This window comes from Prionailurus viverrinus, chromosome B2 (genome assembly GCF_022837055.1).
Source record: "Prionailurus viverrinus isolate Anna chromosome B2, UM_Priviv_1.0, whole genome shotgun sequence".
NCBI lineage: Eukaryota > Metazoa > Chordata > Mammalia > Carnivora > Felidae > Prionailurus > Prionailurus viverrinus.
In genome coordinates, this window is record NC_062565.1 from 55,711,036 (window position 1) to 55,732,551 (window position 21,516).

The window sequence follows — 21,516 nt, forward strand, 5'->3', positions numbered from 1 at the left end:
TCGGTTCCTTTCACCATGTTTTCAAGGATCATCCATGCTGCAGCATGTATCAGTATTTCATTGCTTTTTTAAAAATGTTTATTTATTTTTTGAGAAAGAGAAAGAGTGCGAGTGGGGAAGGGGCAGAGAGAGTGGGAGACAATGAATTGGAAGTGGGCTTCAGGCTCCAAGCTGTCAGCACAGAGCCCGACAAGGGGCTTGAGGTCACAGACTTGAGATCATGACCTGAGCCGAAATCAGAGGCTTAACCAACTGAGCCACCCAGGTGCCCCAGCATTTCATTCCTTTTTACAGCTGAATGATATTTCATTGTATAGATGGATATTCCAGTTTTTGTTTATCCATTCATCTACTGATGGACATTTGAATTGCTTCCACTTTTAAGCTACTATGAATAATTCTTCTATGAACATTTGAGTACGTGTTTTTTTGTGAATATGTTTTCAGTTTTCTTGGGGTATACATCTAGGAGTCCAACTGCTGTGTTTTATAGTATGTCTCTTTTTAACTTTTTGAGGAATTGCCAGATTGTTTTCCAGAGAGTTTATACTGTTTTGCATGCCCATCAGCAAGATATGAGGTTTCTAATTTCCCTATATTGTTGCCAATACTTGTTATTCTTTGTCTTTTTGATTATAGCTGTCCTAGTGGGTATGATGAGGTATCTCATCATTATTTTGATTTGCACCTATTAAATTACAAATGACATCTGGAATATTTTTCATTGGCCATTTTTATATCTTCTTTGGAGAAATGTTTATTCAGATTCTTTGCCCATTTTTGAAATTAAGGTATAATTGACATATAACATTATCCTAGTTTCAGATGTACAACATGATTCAATATTTGTATACATTGCAAAATGTTCACAGAATTGCTAATTTTTAAGTAGGGTATTTGCCCATTTTTGAGTTGTAAAAGTACTATTTTTTAATTAAAAAAAATTTTAACGTTTATTTATTTTTGAGAGACAGAGCATGAGTGGGGGAGGATCAGAGAGAGAGGGAGACACATAATCCGAAGCAGGCTCCCGGCTCTGAGCTGTCAGCACAGAGCCCGACGCAGGGCTTGAACTCATGAACTGTGAGATCATGATCTGAGCTGAAGTCGGATGTTGAACTGACTGAGCCATCCAGGCGCCCCAAAAGTACTTTCTATTTATAAATATTTCTAGTGATTCTGTGTGCCATCTTTACACTTTCTTGATAATGTCCTTTGAAGGGCAAAAGTTTTAAATTTTGATGAAATTCAATTTATCCTTTTTTTTTTTCTCCTTTACTTTTGGTATCGTATCCAAGAAAGTATTACGTAATCCAAGGTCACAAAGATTTACTCTTATGTTTTCTTCTAAAAGTTTTTACAGTTTTATCCCTAACATTTAGCTCTCTGGTCCATTTTTGAGTTCATTTTTATATATGATTTGAGGTAGGAGTCCAGTTTCATCTTTTGCATGGGGATATCCAGTTGTATCAGCACAATTTGTTGAAAGTTTTCTTTCTCTGTTGAACTGGTTGGACAGCCTTGTCAGAAATCAATTCACCATAAATGTAAAAGTTTATCTCTTAACTTCTTATTCTATATCTTTGATCTATAGATCTATTTTTATGTCATTACCACACTATCTTGGTTACTCTAGCTTTAATGTTCATGACTAGTGTATATAAATGCAGATGTTCTTTGCATACTGATCCTGCAACCTTACTAAACTTATTAGTGCTACTATTTTTGTACATTCTGTAAAAGTTTCTCTATTCAAGACCAGGCCAACTGAAAATAAACATAATTTTACTTCTTTCCTTCCATTCTTGGGTATCTTTTATTTCTTTTTCTTATCCAGTTGCCCTAGATAGCATCTTTAGTACAATGTTGAATAGAAGTGATACGAGTAGACATCTTTGTCTTGTTCCTGATCTTGGGGAAAAAATACCCAGTCATTCAGCATTCAGCAAGATGTTAGCTGTAGGTTTTTCATAAAAATGCCCTCTATCAGGTTGCAAAAGTCCCCTCTATTCCTAGTTTGTTGAGTATTTTTGATCATAAAATGGTGTCAATTTTATCCATTGCTTTGCTGCATCTGTTGATGGGTTATCATGTGGGGATCCCCCCCCTTTATTTTGTTTATATGCTCTACTACATTGATTTTAATATGTTTGCTTAATCTTGAACTACTGATAAGTTCCACTCGATCACCAAGTACAATCTTTTTTCTTTGTTGCTGGATTAACTTTGCCAGCATTTTGTTCACAACTTTTGTGGCTATATTCAACAAGAACTTTGTTCTATAGTTTTCTTGTCTTATGATGTCTTTATATGGTTTTGGTATCAGGGTAATACTTCTGGCCTCATAGAATGAGTTAAGAATCTTCCCTTCTCATTTTTTGGAAGAGTTTGTGACAGACTGGTCTCAATTATTCTTTAATATTTGGTAGAATTAATTAGGTAAGCCATCTAGGCCCAGGTTTTTCTTTGTGGGAAGTGTTTTGATTAATAACTCAATCTATTTACTTGATATACACTTAATGAAATTTCTCTCTTTTTAAAAAATTTTTAAAATGTTTGTTGAATTATTTTGAGAGAGAGAGAGAGAGAGAGAGAGAGAGAGAGAGAGAAAGAGAAAGGGAATCCCAAGCAGGCTCCACACTGTCAGTGCAGAACCCAATGCAGGGCTTTATCTCATGAACCAAACCATGAAATCATGATACCAGGTTGGACACTAACTGCCTGAGCCACCCAGGCTCGCTCATTTTCTCTCTCTCTCTCTCTCTTTTTTTCTTTTTGAATCAGTTTCTAGGAATATTTCCATTTTTTCTACTTTATCCAATTTGTTGGCATACATTAGTCCATACTTAATACCTTTTAGTTCTTTTTATTTCTTTAAGGCCAGTAGAAATGTCTACTCTTTTATTCCTGATTTTAGTGATTTGAGGCTTTTCTCCCTTTTTATTTGGCAATTATAGCTAAAGTGTCAATTTGTACACCTTTTTAAGATGAAACCTTTTAGTTTCATTGATTTTTGTCTGTTGAATTTTTATCCCCTATTCCCTTAATTTCTGTTCTAATCTTTTTTATTTCTTTTCTGTTTCCTTTAGTCTTATCTACCCCACCCCCTTTCTTTAGGTTTCATAAGGTGGAAGGTTAGGCTATCATTTAGAGTTCTGACTCCTTTTTCCCCCCACCAGCTTTGCTGAGATATAATTGACCTATAATATTGTGTACATTTAAGGTGTACAATGTACTTACTAGATATACTATATATATTGTGAAAAGATTGCCACACTGAGGTAGTTGTTAACACACCCATCACTCACACAGTTTATAAGTACATATGTGTGTGTGTGTGTGTGTGTGTGTGTTTTGCGAGGAGAACTTTTAGGATCTACTTTCTTAGCAACTTTCAAATATGCAATACAGAATCATTGAATATAGTCACCATGCTTACATTATATCATTATATCTTCAGAACTTCATAACTAGAAGTTTGTACCCTTTGCTCACCTTTACCCATTTCCCCATCTACTCTTGCTCCCACCTCCTGGCAAGTACCAATCTGCACTCTGCTCTGTTTCTATGAGTTCATTAAAAAAAATTCTACATACTAATAAGGTCAAACATTCTTTATCTTGCTCTGTATGACTTATTACACTTAGCATAATGCCCTTTAGTTTCAATCATGCTAAGATTTCTTTCTACTTTATTGGTAAATAGTGGATATTTATATAATGTATATATGTATTTCTGTTCTATTCTATTCAGCAATTGAAGAATACTTAGGTTATTTCCAAGTCTTGGTTAATGTAAATAATGCTGTAATAAACATCAGGTACTGATACCTCTTTAAGGTAGTGATTTTATTTGCTTCAGACATATATCCAGAAGTGGAATTGCTAAATCATATCATTCTATTTTTAATTTTTTGAGGAACCTCTATGCTGTTTTCCATAGTGGCTGCACCAATTTATATTCCCACCAACAGTGTACAAAGGGTTTTCTTTTCTTCACCTCCTCACCACCACTTGTCTCTTGTCTTTTTGATAATAGCCATTCTGACAGGAATTGTGCTTTTATTTGCATTTCCCTGATAAGTAGTGATGTTGAGCATTTTTTCATGTACTTGTTGGCTATTTGTATATCCTTTTTGCAAAAATGTCTGTTCAGGTCCTTCGTCTATTTTTAAATTGAGGCTTTTTGTTTGTTTTGCTAGTGAGTTGTACGAGTTCCTTGTATATTTTGGATAGTAACAACTTTCCACATATGTGGTTTGCAAATATTCTCTGCCATTAGGTAGGTTACCTTTAGATTTTGTGAATTGTTTCTTTTAAGGTACAGTAACTTTTTAGTATGATGAAGTCCAAATTGTTTATTTTGTCTTTTGTTCCTTGTGTTTTTGGTGTCTTACCATGGAATTATTGCCTTTTACCCTATGTTTTCTTCTAGGAGTTTTATGATTTCACATATTATGTTTAATTCTTTAATCCATTTTAAGTTAATTATTGTGAGTGCTGTAAGATAGGGGTCCTGTTTCATTTTTTGGCATGGGTCCCAACACCACTCAGTGAAGAGATTATGTTATCCCTATTGAGAATTTTTGCCTCCCTTGTTAATATTAGTTGACCATATAAGCATGGGTTTATTTCTAGGCTCATTGGTGTATATGTTTTCATGCCAGTACCCTAATGTTTTGATTATTACAACTTTGTAATATAATTTGTAATCAGGAAGTGTGGCTAGTGTTAATGAGGAATTAAATTTGTAATTAATTTTAATCCATTTATGTTCAAATTTAAATAGGCATGCATGTGGGCAGTAGCTACCATGTTATGTAGTACAACTCTAGTGGACTCACTCTGCTTTCTCTCTTTACTCAGTTTGTGTGATACATTTGATAGCAAGTTCCTTGGGTGGCAACATCTACTTTATCCTTGTTTAATTTTGATACAGGATTTCTTTTATGATTTCAAAAATGATGCTTAGTGCCAGACATACACACAGTCACATTGTTTAGAGGTTCTGACACTTCTGGAGTGCTTCATGAAGAGTGAAATGCTAATGAGTCTCAAACCTTCTCCAGTTAACATTAATACTCTTACTCTTCCCTCATTCACAATGCCTTCTGAATCCTATATTTATAAACACAAAGTTCTCTACTCTAGGACCAAGGACACCCTGATCTCTAAGACCCAAAGCCCTGGCTCCTCATTTTGAGGAAATTACGATTGAAAACCTCTCACATTTTTTCTTTTTCCATGCTGAGATCACAATAGTGAAAACAAAGACATAGTTAATTTCTCAGTCAAGCTGTCTTGCTACATGTAGATCAATGTGAAAAAAATTAGGAAAAACCAACAAATGAGGAAAACCATGTGCATTATACATTATATGCTCGTATTTGTCAATGCTAGTAATGTTCTTAGTGCATTACAGAGCACATGGTAAGTGAGGAAAAAAAGTGCTTAGAAATACTCTTTGCAGGCCTGAGTTTTGCATTTTCTGGGAACCAAATGCAAAGTAATAACTGTGTAATAATTTGTGAATTATTTTAGAAGTCTAGCAACATTTCTATTTGAGTACATTTGAAACATAGAGAGAGTGTAACATAAGTGGTCATAAAGATTCAGTGATGATGGTCTTTAAATGTCCTCGTTTCCATGGCAATTCGAAAGTAATTATCTTCTACTAAACATATAAATTTGGGTTTAGTTAGAAAATATTCTGATTATATGTGTATGTCTTGTTGTAATACAAACAACCTACCTTTTTCTATGTTAATGAAAATGCTGTCATGTGACTATTACAGTTTACTTTGGATTCTTTGCTAACCAGCTTTTGCAAATTAGCCAAATAGAATTTATTTTGAATGTTGTATGTGACTTATGAATTGTAATAGGAAATAAAAAGTAAATATAAGCCATAGTAATTCTTGTTAAAATTATGTTGCACTCTCAAAGTACAAGTTTTCTGTGGAGTGAGTAATATTATCATATTGGTCACAATTAACTGGTAAAAATAGGGAAATCACAAAATCAGCTTGGCTACAAACATAAAAAATAATATGGCTTCGTCTTTAGGAAACATTCAGAATGTAGATTAAGATGATAGGTTTTCTTTGCTGTTATAGAGATGATGCCTCACTTAATACGTATTAGAACCATTACCACTTACTTTGAATTAAATATGATATAGTGTAAATAAGTAATATAGAGATGCTGGAAATAATGCGTTTTATAGAATTTAGAATCATGTGTTAAAATGCAAGATTATTATTTTCTATTCCATATAGGTCTTTGTTATATGTAGATGCTTATTCTGATGTATATTAGTATACTAGACACATGCAGCAGGAACCAGAAACCTGACTTTGTAATTCTGATTGTATAACTTGCCAGCCATGAGACTGTGAGAAAATAATTTTGGTATTTCTTATTCATAGTTTGTTTACTTACTGACTTGCAATAATTTCCATTCTGTCCACTTTTAATGCCTGATAGAAATGATCAACTGATACTAATAGAGTATTGAGAGTTTGGGATGCATTTTGATTAAATAGAGAGCTACTGAGTAGCCAAAGCACAGATGATTTCAAAGCAAACGATAAGTATTCTGGTTCAAAGAGGCCTTGGGATAGTGATTACATACAATCAAGGTAAATTTATTACCTATCCATTGGGTTGGGAAGTATGTAAACTGCATAAATGTGTATAAAAGTTTTAGTGGCTGCTTAGTATGTATATCCAAAAGCCATATTTCAGAACATAATTCCTTCCCAGTAATATTATAGAATAGTCCAACTTGGAAAATATGAATATGAGGTAACCAATATATTGGAGGATGTTATGGGGTTGATAGTATTGGGGATGGGATATAAGAAGGCTTAGGGATCAAGTTAAGATTTAATTAGCCTTTGTATAATAGAAAGCCTAAAATAGTGGCTATACAAAATAGAGGTTTATCTCTCTCTCAATAACAAGAAATCCAGAAGCAAACAGTACTTAGCTGGTTTGGCTGTTCCATTGTCATTCAAGACCAGATTTCTTCAGTCTTTTACTTTACTATCCTTAGTTAATGACTTTACTCCCCCAATTTGACACATTGTCCAAAATAGCCACAAGTCTTTGTTCCAGGAAGTGGGGTGAAGGGTAGTCAGAAGTTTTTATACTAATTTTTTGCAAAGTTTTGTAAACCTGAATCATTTTGAAATGATTCAAAATGAAAAGTTAAAAAAAAATCACAAAAAAATGGAGGGGGTTCTTAACTGGAGGAGTGGGGACCATTATGATTTGACATATACTACACAATGGCCAAGAGAATGTACTAAGTTTTAAAAATAATAAAGATTATTTAGAGTAGTAATTTTTAATCTTAATATGAGGGGAAGAATTAAATGTGTGTGCACTTAATAATTTTGAAGGGCAAGAGAATTCATTACTTTCATCAAAATTTCAACAGAAAGTAATTTAGAACAAATGAGAAAGTTTTGATTTTCTCACTTAAACAATTTATTCTTATTCAGTTATTCAGAAATTCTGTTCTCAAATATGGGTCAAAACAAAACCCATGGGTTCATGTTATACAAAAAAGAGAAAACCAAAAACAATATAAATAAAAATACAAGATAAAATCCATCTCCTCACTGGTCACAGGCACTAACTAGGACACACTCCTTATTATGAAAATTGGTAATTTGAAGGAAAACAGTTAAACATTTATTTTGTTTTTTCTTATATAAATTGCATTGTAGGATAACCAAGTAGTTCATAATGGTAAGAGAAAGTTATTCTTTACAAAAGATCCCATGCTAATAAATGTAGAAGAAATGGTAGATTTATAAAATCATGATTTTCCAATTCTTAATGATATTATCCTCATCATATAATACCCATCAAGTTGATGGGTAACTTTACAGTAGGGGGATTCGTTTTCTAACAGATAGATAGCAATTTGAGTTTCAAGCAGCGCTTGTGAAGTATTTTTGCCAAAAGTTTGAATCTTAGTCCACCGAGCCTTCATAAGTAACTTATAGTTTATTAAGAATATGAAGAATAGGGGCGCCTGGGTGGCGCAGTCGGTTAAGCGTCCGACTTCAGCCAGGTCACGATCTCGCGGTCCATGAATTCGAGCCCCGCGTCAGGCTCTGGGCTGATGGCTCAGAGCCTGGAGCCTGTTTCCGATTCTGTGTCTCCCTCTCTCTCTGCCCCTCCCCCGTTCATACTCTGTCTCTCTCTGTCCCAAAAATAAATAAACGTTGAAAAAGAAAAAAGAATATGAAGAATAAAAAAAAAAGTTAAATAACACCACAAAGCCAGATAATCTATAGGAACATTGATCCAGTTCTTTCATTAAGTCAGTGGCATAACAAAGAGAAAAAAGGGACTTAAAAGATACAACTGTGGCAGCCAGATTCCCCTTCAAGAAAACGCTTGTTGCCTAGCTGTGAGCAGTATGGCTAGTTGACAGCTTCCAGTTGTGAGTTCCTGTAGAATGTCCTCAGCTTGTCTCTCTGCTAATGATTTGAACAGGAATGTGGTACAGGGGCCTGGCCATTTCTGCCAAGACAGGGCACCTCTAAAGGGCAGTCTTTGCTTTGGAGCTTCCTATTGGGTTCACAAAAATTTTGTTACAGTTGCATCATGGCTCTGTGCCTCCCCCTGTCCAATCCTGCTCTTTTTCTAACTTCCAATAAATTAATGCACACTTAATGCCTGCTGGCTTATATTCTTTCATGAGATGGTCAGTCAGGCGGGACCGCAAGAGGGGACACCAGATAGGTGCAGGAAAACAGTTTATTATATTCATAATACTAAAGAGAGAGAGAGAGAGTGACCACACAGCATTAGGGGGTTACGCAGGCAGCAGGGGGAGTGCCCAGGAAGCAGCCTCAACCAAATAGGTGGGGAGGACAGGGAGTGGGGAGAGGGCAAACCTGTGGGCAAGTGCCTTCATTAAGGATCAGGGTAGAGAACACAGCAAAAGATAGGAGGGTATTTCATTGGTGCATTTGAAGTCATTAGGTCACAGTCAGGAGAGGGAGAGGAAGGTGGCTTGTGGCAGGAGCCAGCCTTCTTACACTGGGCAGGGTGCTCATAGCCTGTTTGTGGGTGTTTGAAGCAGTAGGGAAAATGAACTTTTAAAACTTACCATACACCAACTTCATGCCGACTTCATGCCAAATTAGTGCCTCCTCGACCTATAAACTAATATAATGTCCAAGTGGCAATGTGAGGACCTTATGTAAGTTGGGAATCAAACTAAATATGATAACCAAGGGGGTGAAAAAACTGTACTGTGAAAACTGTAAGATGTTGGTGAAAGAAACTGAAAAAGACACCGATAGATGGAAACAGATTTCATGATCATGGATTGGAAGAATTAATATTGTTAAAATGTCCAAAAACAATGTACAGATTCAGTGTAATCTTTATAAAAATGCCAATAGTATTTTTCAAAGAGCTGGGACCACTAATTCTAAAATTTGTAGGTAACTACAAAAGACCCCAAACGGTCAAAACAACCTTGAGAAAGAACAAAGCTGGAGGCATCATGCTCCCAGATTTCAAACTATACTACAAAGCTATAATAATCACAACAGTATAGCACTGGCATACACACACAAAAAAACAACACAAATAAACAAACAAAAAAACCCACAAAGATCAGTGAACAGAATAGAAACCCCAGAAATAAACCCATGCTTATACAGTTAAGTTATTGACAACTAAGGAGGCAAGAATATACAATTGGGAAAATATAATCTCTTCAATAAATGGTGTTGGGAAAACAGAATGGCTATATCCAAGAGAATGAAACTGGACCACTTTCTTTATATCATACACAAACATAAATTCAAAATGGATTAAAGACCTGAATCTGTAAGACCTGAAACCATAAAACTTCTGAAAGAAAATGTAGGCTGTAATCTCTTAGACATCAGCCATTAGCAACATGTGGAGGGATATGTCTCCTCAGGCGAGAGAAACAAAAGCAAAAATAAACTATTGGGACTACGTCAAAATAAAAAGCTTTTTCATGGCAAAGGAAACCATCAACAAAAAAATCTGCCTACTGAATGACAAAGTATTTGCAAATCATATGTCTGATAAGGGCTAAATATCCAAAATCTACAAAGAACTCATAAAATTCTATACCAAAGAAAAACAAAATAATCCAATTAAAAAATGGGTGTAGGACCTGAATAGACATTTTCCTTTCTCCTTTTTTTTTTTTTTTTGGTTTCTATTTTTTTAATTTTATTCTACCATAGTTAACAGTGTTATATTAGTCTCGGGTGTACAATATGGGGATTCAACAATTCTATACATTACTCAGTCCTCATTATAAATGTATTCTTTAATACCCATCATCTATTTCACCCATCTCCCCTCTACCAACTAACCATTTGTTCTCTATAGTTAAGAATAGGTTTCTTGCTTTGTCTCTCTCTCACTCTTTTTTTCTTTGCTCATTTTTTTTGTTTCTTAAATTCCACATATGAGCGAAATCATATGGTATTTGTCTTTCTCTGACTTATTTTGCTTAGCATTATACTCTTTAGCTCATCCATGTTATTGCTAATGGAAAGATTTCATTCATTTTAATGGCTGAATAATATTCTATTGTATCTATTTATCTATCTATCTATCTATCTATACACCACATCTTCTTTATCTTTTTATCAGTCAATGAACACTTAGGCTGCTTCCATAATTTGGCTATTGTTAATAATGCTACAGTAAACATAAGGGTGCATATGTCCTTTCGAATTAGTGTTTTTGTATTCTTTGAGTAAATACTCATTAGGGTGATTTCTGGATCATAGGGTAGTTCTATTTTTAACTTTTTTGAGGAACCCTCATGGTGTTTTCCACAGTAGTGGCACCAATTTGCATTCTCAACAACAGTGCATGAGGGCTCCTTTTTTTCCACATCTTCACCAACACCTGTTGTTACTTGTGTTTTTGATTTTAGCCATTCTGACAGGTGTGAGGTGATATCTCATCGTAGTTTTGATTTGCATTTCCCATGTAATGAGTGATGTCGAGCATCTTTTCATGTGTCTGTTGGCCATCTGGATGTCTTCTGTGGAGAAATGTCTGTGCATGTCTTCTACCTATTTTAATTGGGTTTTTAGGGTGTTGTGTGAATTTTTTATACATTTTAGATACTAACCCTTTATCAGTTATGTTATTTGTAAATATCTTCTCTCATTAAGTAGGTTGCCTTTTAGTTTTGTTGATTATTTCCTTCACTGTGCAGAAGCTTTTTATTTTGATGTAGTCCCAATAGTTTATTTTTGCTTTTGTTTCTCTTGCCTCAGGAGACATATCTAGAAAGATGTTGCTATGGCCAGTGTCAGAGAAATTATTGCCTGTGCTCTCTTTTAGGATTTTTATGGTTTAAGGTCTCACATTTAGGTCTTTAATCTATTTTGAGTTTATTTTTATGTATGGTGTAAGAAAGTGGTCCAGTATCACTCTTTTGCATGTTGCTGTCCAATTTTCCTAACACCATTTGTTGAAAAGACTATTGTTTTCCTGTTGCATTTTCTTGCCTCTTTTGTCAAAGAGTAATTGACCATACAATCACGCATTTGTGTCTGAATGTTCTGTCTCATTCCACTTATTTGTTTTTGTGCCAGTTCCATACTTTTTAATTACTACAATTTTGTAGTATAACTTGAAATCTGGAATTATGAAACCTCCAGTTTTGTTTTTCCCTTTCAAGAGTGTTTTGGATATTTGGGGTCTTTTGTGGTCCCATACAAATTTTAGGATTATTTGTTCTACTTCTGTGAGAAATACTGTTGGTATTTTAGTATAAGCTGCATTAAATCTGTAGATTGCTTTGAGTAGTACAGACATTTTAACAATATTTGTTCTTCTAGTCTATGAGCATGGAATAGCAGTCCATTTGTTTGTGCCATCTTCAGTTTCTTTCATCAGTGTTTTAAGGTTTATGGAGTACAGGTCTTTCACATCCTTGATTAAATTTCTTCCTAAGTATTTTATTATTTTTGGTAAAATTATAAATGGGATTGCTTTCTTTTCTTTCTGTTGCTTCATCATAAGTGTATAGAGGCCCAACAGATTTCTGGACATTGATTTTATATCCTGAAATCTTACTGAATTCATTGATCAGTTCAATAGTTTTTTGGTGGAGTCTTTCAGGTTTCCCATATAAAGTATCATGTCTTCTGTAAATATTAAAAGTTTTACTTCTTCCTTACCAATTTGGATGCCTTTTATTCTGTTATCTTGTTTGATTGCTATGGCCAGGACTTCCAGTAATATGCCAAATTAGAGTGGTGAGACTGGACATCCTTGTCTCGTTCTTGATGTTAAGGGGAAACCCCTCCGTTTTTCACCTTTAAGTATGTATGATGTTTGCTGTGGCTTTTTCATATAAGGACTTTATTGTGTTGAGCTATGTTTGCTCTAAACCTACTGTTTTGAGTGTTTTTATCATGTATGGATGTTGTACTTAGTCAATGCTTTTTCTGCATCTGTTGAAATGACCATATGGTTTTTATCCTTTCTCGTATTGATGTGATGTATCACAGTGATTAATTTGCAAATATTGAACCACCCTTTCATCCTGGGTATAAATCCCTCTCAATCATGGGGAATTATTTTTTTAAATGTATTTTTGGATTTGGTTAGCTAATATTTTGTTGAGAATCTTTTCATCTCTATTCATCAGATATCCTGGTCCATAGTTCTCTTTTTTTGTAGTGATTTATTTTGGTTTTGGTATCAGGGTGATACTGGCCTCATAGAGCGAATTTGGAAGCATTTTTTCCCCTTCTATTTTTTTGGAATAATTTGAGCAGAATAGATATTAACTGTTCTTTAGAAGTCTGTTAGAATTTACCTGTGAATCCATCTGGTCCTGGACTTCTGCTTGTGGGGTTTTTCGATTACTGATTCAGTTTCATTGCTGATAATCACTCTGTTCAAATTTTCTGTTTCTCCTTAGGTCAGTTTTGGGAGGTTATATGTTTCTAGAAATTCATCTATTTCTTTTAGGTTGTCTAGTTTGTTGGCACAGAATTTTTCTTAACATTCTTTTATAATCCTTTGTGTTTCTGTGGTGTTGGTTATTATTTCCCTCTTTCATTTCTGATTTTGTTTCTTTGAATCCTCTCTTTTTTTGATGAAGTCTAGCTAAAAGTGTATCCATTTTTTAAATTTTTTTTAATGTTTCTTTATTTTTGAGACAGAGACAGACAGAGCATGAACAGGGCAGGGTCAGAGAGAGAAGGAGGCACAGAATCTGAAACAGGCTCCAGGCTCCGAGCTGTCAGCACAGAGCCCGACCCAGGGCTCAAACTCACAGACTGTGAGATCATGACCTGAGCCAAAGTCGGCCGCTTAACCGACTGAGCCACCCAGGCGCCCCAAATTGTATCCATTTTTTTTTTATCTTTTCAAAGAACCAGCTCCTGGTTTCAATTATATGTTCTATTGTTTTTCTAGTTTTTATTTCACTTAATTCTGCTTTGATCTTTATTATCTCCTTTCTTCTACTGGCTTTGGGTTTTATTTGTTTTTCTTTTTCTTGCTCCTTTAGGTGTAAGGTTAGGTGGTTTATCTTAGCTTTTACTTGCTTCTTGAGTTAGACCTGTATTGCTAGAAACTTTCCTTTTAGAACAGCTTTTGCTGCATCCCAACGATTTTGGACCACTGTATTTTCATTTTCATGAACAGACCTGTGGTTTGTTGTGGAGAATGTTCCATGCACTTGAAACACTTGAAAAGAATGTGTATTCTGCTGTTTTAGGGTAGAATGTTCTGAATATATCTATTTTAACCCATCTGGTCCAGTGTGTCATTCAAAGCCATGGTTTCCTTGTTGATTTTCTGTTTGAATGATCTGTCCACTGATGTCCTACTATTATTATATTACTATCAATTACTTCCTTTGAGACTAGTAAATAACTCCCCCTCTCATATGTCTCAGGAACCTTTTAAACCACTGCTTCTATGCTGTATCTCCATAGGCTGTTTGTTGTACTGTGTCTTTAAGGGCAGGGACTCAGTTTCCTCTTGTCTTCCTCAGTTTCTCCAAGTGGAGATTTTTTAAAATATCCAAGGTTTTAAGTCTCACTGGTTGTAAGAACTCACAAAATTTGACCTGTCTGGTTTTCAAAGCCAAACTCTATGGGGATTTGTCTTATCCATTTTTGTCATCAGCTGTGGGAGTCTGTTTCTCTCCCCTCTCTGTGCCCATGGTGTCCCTCCCTTCTGCTGACAGTCCCGAGAATCCATTTAGTCCTGATCATGTCTCTGCTCTTCTACCCACTTCATGTGGCTTCTTCACCACATTTGGTTGTGGAATATATTCCAGTAGTATTTAGGTCCTTTTCTGGGTTATTTACACAGATGTTATCTAGTTGTATCTGTGGGACCCGGAGAGCCTCGGGTACTCCTACTCTGCCATCTTCCCTCTGACGCTCTGAATAGACATCTTTCTAAAGAAGACATACAAATGGCCCAACAGACACATGAAAAGATGCTCAACATCACTAATCATCAGGGAATATGATGATTCTCATTTTGATTTAAATCAAAACTGGAATGAGATATCATCTCACAACAGTCAGAATGGCTAGTACCAGAAAGGCTGGAAATAACAAGTGTTGACAAGGGTGTAGAGAAAAGGAAACACTTATGTACTGTTACTGGGAATGTAAGTTAGTGCAGCCACTATGGAAAAAAAAAAGTATGAAGGTTCCTCAAAAAATTAGAAATTGAATTACCATGGCATTCCAGTAATGCTACTTTAAGGTATTTATGTGAGGAATATGAAAATATTAGTTTGAGAGATATATGCACTGCTATGTTGATTACAGCATTATTGGTAATATCCAAGATAAATGGAAGCAACTTAAGTGTCCATCAATGAATGAATGGATACAAATTGTGTGGTATATATTACAAGGGAATAATACTCAGCTATAAAAAATAATGAAATCTTGCCATTCATGAAACATGGAAAGACCTTATGCTAGGTGAAATAAGTCCAACAGAGAAAGACAAATACCAAGTAATTTCACTTATATGTGCAATCTAAACATAAAAAACAGACACAGATCCATAAATAGAGCAAACTGGTGGTTGCCAGAGGGGAGGATTGTGTGGGGATGGGTGAAATAGGTGAGGAGTTAAGAGCTACAAACTTCTACTTATAAAATAAATGAGTTATGGGGATGAAAATTACAGCATAGGGAATATAGTCAATAATGTTATAGTAATTTTGTATGGTGACAGATGGTAAGTACCCTTATGGTAGTGAACCTTTCATAATGTATAGAATTGCCAAATCATAATGTTGTACCCCTGAAACTAATATATTGTATGCCAATTATACTTCAACTAAAAAAATCAAATGTGAAGCACTTAGATTGCCATAGTCAATCTAAGAAGTTTGAATATGACCTGAGTATTACACTTACTATGGTATTTTGTTAATTTCATTTTTTTTATGATAATGACATTATGGTTATATGAGAACATTTGTATTTTGGGGAAATGTACACTAAAATAAGTGGTGAAGTAGCATGACACTTGGAATTTGGTTTAAAATATTGTTGGTAAGAATATGGGACAGATAAAAAAATAGAGAAATAATCTTTTTTTCCCCAACGTTTATTTTTGAGACAGTAGGTGCAGGAAGGGCAGAGAGAGAGGGGACAGAGGATCTGAAGCCTGTTCTGTGCAGACAGCAGAGAGCTGGATGCTGGGCTCAAACTCACAAAATCTGTTAGAAGGACAGATAGAAATCATGACCTGAGCTGAAGTCGGAGGCTTAATTAATTGAGCCACCCAAGCACCCGAAATAATCTTAATCTTGGTGATGAGATCATTCATTATATTGTTTGTACTATGGTGTAGTATGTATGAAACACTAGGACTAGTTTTTAGGCATTGAATATGTGACCTTGGGTGAATTGATGATGAAGGGATCTAGCACTTGTGGGAGTGCATGAAATGGAAAAAAGAAATGAGAAGATGGGTAGTTTATAAAGACAGAAGAATGATAGGAAACTATTGGAAATCGGAGCATAAGTATTCTTATTCATTACACTAACATTTTGAAAAGGTGAATTGCTATATGGAGAATACATATCTCTTCAAATTAAAGGGCCTAGACTTTATTATTACCTACAACACGGGTAGATTATCTCTCTTAGAATAAATTATTTAACTATATAGAGTTTCAGTTTTTAAAAATATAAAATCGGGGGGCACCTGGGTGGCTCAGTCGGTTAAGCATCCGACTTCAGCTCAGGTCACGATCTCGTGCTCCCTGAGTTCGAGCCCCGCGTGGGGCTCTGGGCTGATGGCTCGGAGCCTGGAGCCTGCTTCCGATTCTGTGTCTCCCTCTCTCTCTGCCCCTCCCCCATTCATGCTCTGTCTCTCTCTGTCCCAGAAATAAATAAACGTTAAAAATATAAAATCGGAAGAATAACTTCCATTCTTCTCTTTTATTATTGATGTTTATAATAAATGGATCAAAATGCATGATATGACATTATATACTAAATGAAATTGAAATTTTTGTAGGTCTAAAATTTGAGTATTGCCATCTCATAGGCTTTAATTTATTATAATCTTAAGATTAAAAATATGGACAGAATGTAAAAAAAAAAAAAAAAGGAAACACTCAAAACTATAGTGATTGTCTTCAGGAGTTTTGGGTAGTTTGGTTTTATTCACATTTTATTCCTTCCTATTTATTTCTTTTATTACTATTATATTTTCTAGGTAGTTAGAATGAACGTTATGTTGATAATTAAAAGAGAGACTGTAGGAAAAAAATCACATTCCCTTAAATTTAAAGGTATCTCATGTGATAATATAAAAAAAGTTCTTTTAAAAATGGAAAGTACTATACAATAATAATAGCTAACATTTAACACTTACGTATGAGTGCTTTACGTGTATTACTTTATTTAATCTCTGCAAGAGCACTGATTTTAAAATGATGCATGTAAAGACTGAGGCACAGAGAGGTCAAGCACATGTTCAAATTTATCTGGCCTGCAGCATAGTTAGAATTCGAATCCAGGCATTCTGGAGCCCAAGTCTGTCCAACTAAATGTAGACTAGAATGGCACCCTAGATGTAGGCTAGAATGGACAAAGGAATGTGATCGTGGAATGATAACCGTTTGTAATTGTCATACGTACGTATTGTGATATTCGTCTCCTCTGGAAGCACAAGCATCATTTAAACCTCATTTTTGAGCAGAAGAGAAAAGAAGTATAAACAAACAGAATTACACTGCTTTTCGGGACTATCTGAAACCTCTAACTTCATTGGCAGGTCTCAAAGTCTTATAGCTACTCATTTAGCCAACAAACATACTTGGATTAGCCCTGTCCACTGTAAACATGCTGGTAAACTTTATTTTTCTGGTTCTATGTAATCACAATGAAATCCTGTTCTAGCCTCCTTACTTTTTCTCTCACTGTGAGGAGTGAACAGAGCTATTAAGAAGTCACGGTTGGTTAATACTAATCCCACCTCTTCCTTCTGATGCCTACTCTCAGGATTGAGTGCTAACAAACCCTGGAAGGCAGAGAGGGAGACAGCAAGAAGGTGACCAGAAATGCAAGCTCCATAATCAGGTCCTCACAACTTGAGAATTGGAAGAATTTTTCGAGAGCTTAATTCCTTGAGTTATAGATGGCCAGTCACCTTCTATATTTTATTTAACATCATTTATCACATTTTCCACCATCCTAACATTTGCAAAAATAGAAACAGAAAGGCTATCTAGATTGTCTGAAGCCATGAAATTAAATCGGAATATAATTCAGATATTTCTGACAATCATAACTGTATTTGGAGCATGAAGGTCACTCTTGTGAGACTTTGTGCTATTTTCTGTATATACACTTTACCATCTTTTGAAAAAACATTTAATAAAACCTGGAGCTCTGCTTGATAAGTAAGATAAAACTTACTTATAAAGCATCTTAGAATATCCAGTATGGGTCAAATCATATTTTCCAAGAATATATATACTCAAGAATGTATATAAATATATAATCCAAGAATATGTTTTTATTATCTACATAAAATTTAGAACATATTAAAATCATCCGACATGCTTATTCAAAGGCATATTTTGAAATTTCACCAAGAGATTCTGCTCCAGTATATGTGATGTAGGGCCCAGGAATTTGGGCAGGCAGTTTAATTTCCATTACTTCCCTAAGGAAACCTCATTTCTATTAAGCTGTCACTCTCCATTCCCTTCCTCCCTTTAAGCCCTGGCAGTCACTAATCTGTTGTCTCTATGGACTTGCCAATTTTGGACATTTCATATAAAGGGAATCATATAATGTGGATTTTTCCATTGGGCTTCTTTCACTCAGCATAATGTTTTTAAGGTTCATCCACATTCTAGTATGAATCAGTACTTCTTTCCTTTTTTACAGCTGAATAATATTCTATAGCATGGATATAAATAAAGCATTTTGTTCATCTGTTCATCAGTTGATGGACATTTGGGTTCTCTCTACATTTTAGCTATTAAAAGCTAACGACTGCTATGAGTATCAATGTACAAGTTTTTGTATATACATGCTTTCAGTTTTCTTGGGCAAATATCTAGAAGTGGAATTGCTGAGTCATATGGTAACTCGATGTTTAACTTTTTAAGGAACTGCCAAACCGTTTTCCATAGAGGCTGCACCATATTCCATTCCCACCTGCAAGATATAAGGGTTCTAGTTTCTCCACATCCTACCAACACTAATTATTTTCCACCAAAAATAATTATATCCATTCCAGGGGATATGAGATAGTATCTCATTGTGGTTTTGGTTTTCCTAATAACTAATATTATTGAGCATCTTTTAATGTGTTTTTTGGCTATTTACGTATCTTCTCTGGAGAAATGTCTACTCAAGACTCTTCTCCCTTTTAATGGAGTCATTTGTCCTTTTGTTTAGTAGTGAATGTTTTTCTATGTTGTGTATACTATACTCTTATATACGATTTGTAAATATTTTCCCTTGTTCTGTGGGTTGTCTTTTTTCAGTGATACTACTTTTTGATGCAGAAAGTTTTAATTTTGATGAAGTCCAATTTATTTCTTGTTGTTGTTGATTATGCTTTTGATGTCAAATTAAGATTTAAACCTATGATTTCTTTAGAGAGTTTTATATTTTTAACTCTTACATTTAGATATTTCATCCATTTTGAGTTCATTTTTATATATTATTTGTGGTAGAGACCAGCTTTCTTCTTTTGCATACAGGCATCCTCTTGTCCCACCAACAATTATTGAAAAGACCATTCTTTCCCCATTGAATGGTCTGTGCACCTTTGTTGAAAATCAATTTGCTGTAAATAGATGGGTCTTTTTTCTTGACTTTCAGTTCTATTTCATTGATCTATATGTCTATCCTTATGCAAGTACCACACTGTTTTAATTACTGTAGATTTGTGGTAAGTTTTGAAATTGGGAGAGTCCTCAATTCAATACTTATTTTCAAGATAGTTTGGCTTTTCATGGTTCTTGAAATTCCATATGAAGTTTGGGACCAACATGTCCATTTCTGAAAAAGAAGCAGCTAGGATTTTATAGGGGTTGCTTCAAGTCTATAGATCAACTTAAGGAATATTGGAATCAGGGCAATACTGGCTTTAAGGAATGAGTTAGGAAGTGTTTCCTAATATTTTACTTTCTGGAAGAGTTTGTGAAAGATTGGTATTACTTATTTAAATACTTGGTAGAATTCACCAGCTAAGCCACCTTGAACTTGGCTTTTTTAAGTTTTTAAATTGCTCAGTCTCTTTACTTGAGATAGGTCTATTCAGATCATCATTTTCTTCTTGAGTTAGCTTTAGTAGTTTTTATGTTTCTAGGAATTTGTCCATTTTATCTAAATTACCTAATTAGATGATATACACTTGCTCATAGTATTTCCTTATATTCTTTTTATTTCTGCAACATTAGTAGTAATGATCCACTTTTATTCCTGATTTTTAGAGGCTGAATCTTTCCTTCCACCACCCCCCTCCCCCAGGTTAGTCTATATATTGGTAAGAGAAACTAATTCTAAAGACATGTTACCAATACTGACTATATAGTAAGACCTGGATTAGTATTCATGTTTAATTAACACTAATAGTTTAGCCAAATTGACACATGTGACTATCAGTCTAACTAAAGGTTTATCAATTTTGTTAATGTTTTCAAAGAACCTACTTTTGGTTTCAAGATTCTCTATTTGTCATTGTATTTTAAAAGTATTAATATTATACTATTTATTTAATTATAGAAATTTCTTGGGGTACATAGTGGCTCCATCAGTTGAGTGCCCAACTCTTGATTTTTGCTCAGGTCATGATTCTAGCGTCATGGGATTGAGACCGCATTTGGCTCTGCACTGAGCATGGGGCCTGCTTAAGATTCTCTCTCTGAGTCTCTCTCTCTTTCCCTCAGCCCCTCTCCCCTGCTTGTGCTCTCTCTCTCAAAATAAAAAAGAAAAGAAAAGAAATCTCAGTGAATTCTACTGTTTATTTCCAAGTTTTTTAAAAATACTATTTATATGAGTAATAACCACCATTTTAGAAAATGAGTAAAATTTTTTTTTGCAGGTACTTTGGAAGGAGAGTAATCTCACTTTAAAGTAGTTACTGGCTGGCTCAGTCAGGGGACCATATGACTCTTGACCTTGAGGTTGTCGGTTTGAGCTTGGTTAGGTGTAGAGGTTACTAAAAACTAAATAAGTAAATAAAGTAGTCACTGATAGGGAGGGACTGACTTCTGCCATTTTTCTATGTGTTTTCTACATGCCCGACAGCTTTTTTTGTCTCTCATTTCCTGCATACTATCGTCTTTAGTGTATGGTTGATTTTTTTTTTTTTTTGTAGAGAAATGGTTAAATTTCTTTCTCATTTCTTTTTGTGTATATTCTATAGGTATTTTCTTTGTGGTTACCATAGGATTTCATGTCACATTCTAAAGTTATAACACTGTAATTTCAACTTATACCAACTTCAATAACATACAAAACTCTACGCCTTGAACACCTCTGTCCCCATCCTTTTGTATTGTTGATGACACAAAATTACACCTTTATAAATGTGTGTCCAAAAACATAAACTAAGAATTTTTTGATGCATTTGTCTTTTCAAATTATGTAGAAAACAGAACGTTGGGGGTGCCAGGGTGACTCAGTTGGTTAAGCATCCGACTCTTGATTTTGGCTCAGGTCATGATCTCTTGGTTTGTAAGTTTGAGCCCCACTGAGTGAGTGGCTCTATGCCACAGTGAGTGGCACTGTGAGTTTGGCTCTATGCTGACAGTGTGGAGCCTGCTTGGGATTCCCTCTCTCTTTTCCTCTCTCTCTGTTCCCCCCTGCATTCTCCCCCTCTCTCTCAAAATAAATAAATAAATTTAAAACAACAACAACAAAAATGTGGAGTTACAAACCATAGTTATAATAATGCTAACTTTTAGATTATTATTATTTTTATTCAACTATATTAGTTTTCTCTTTTT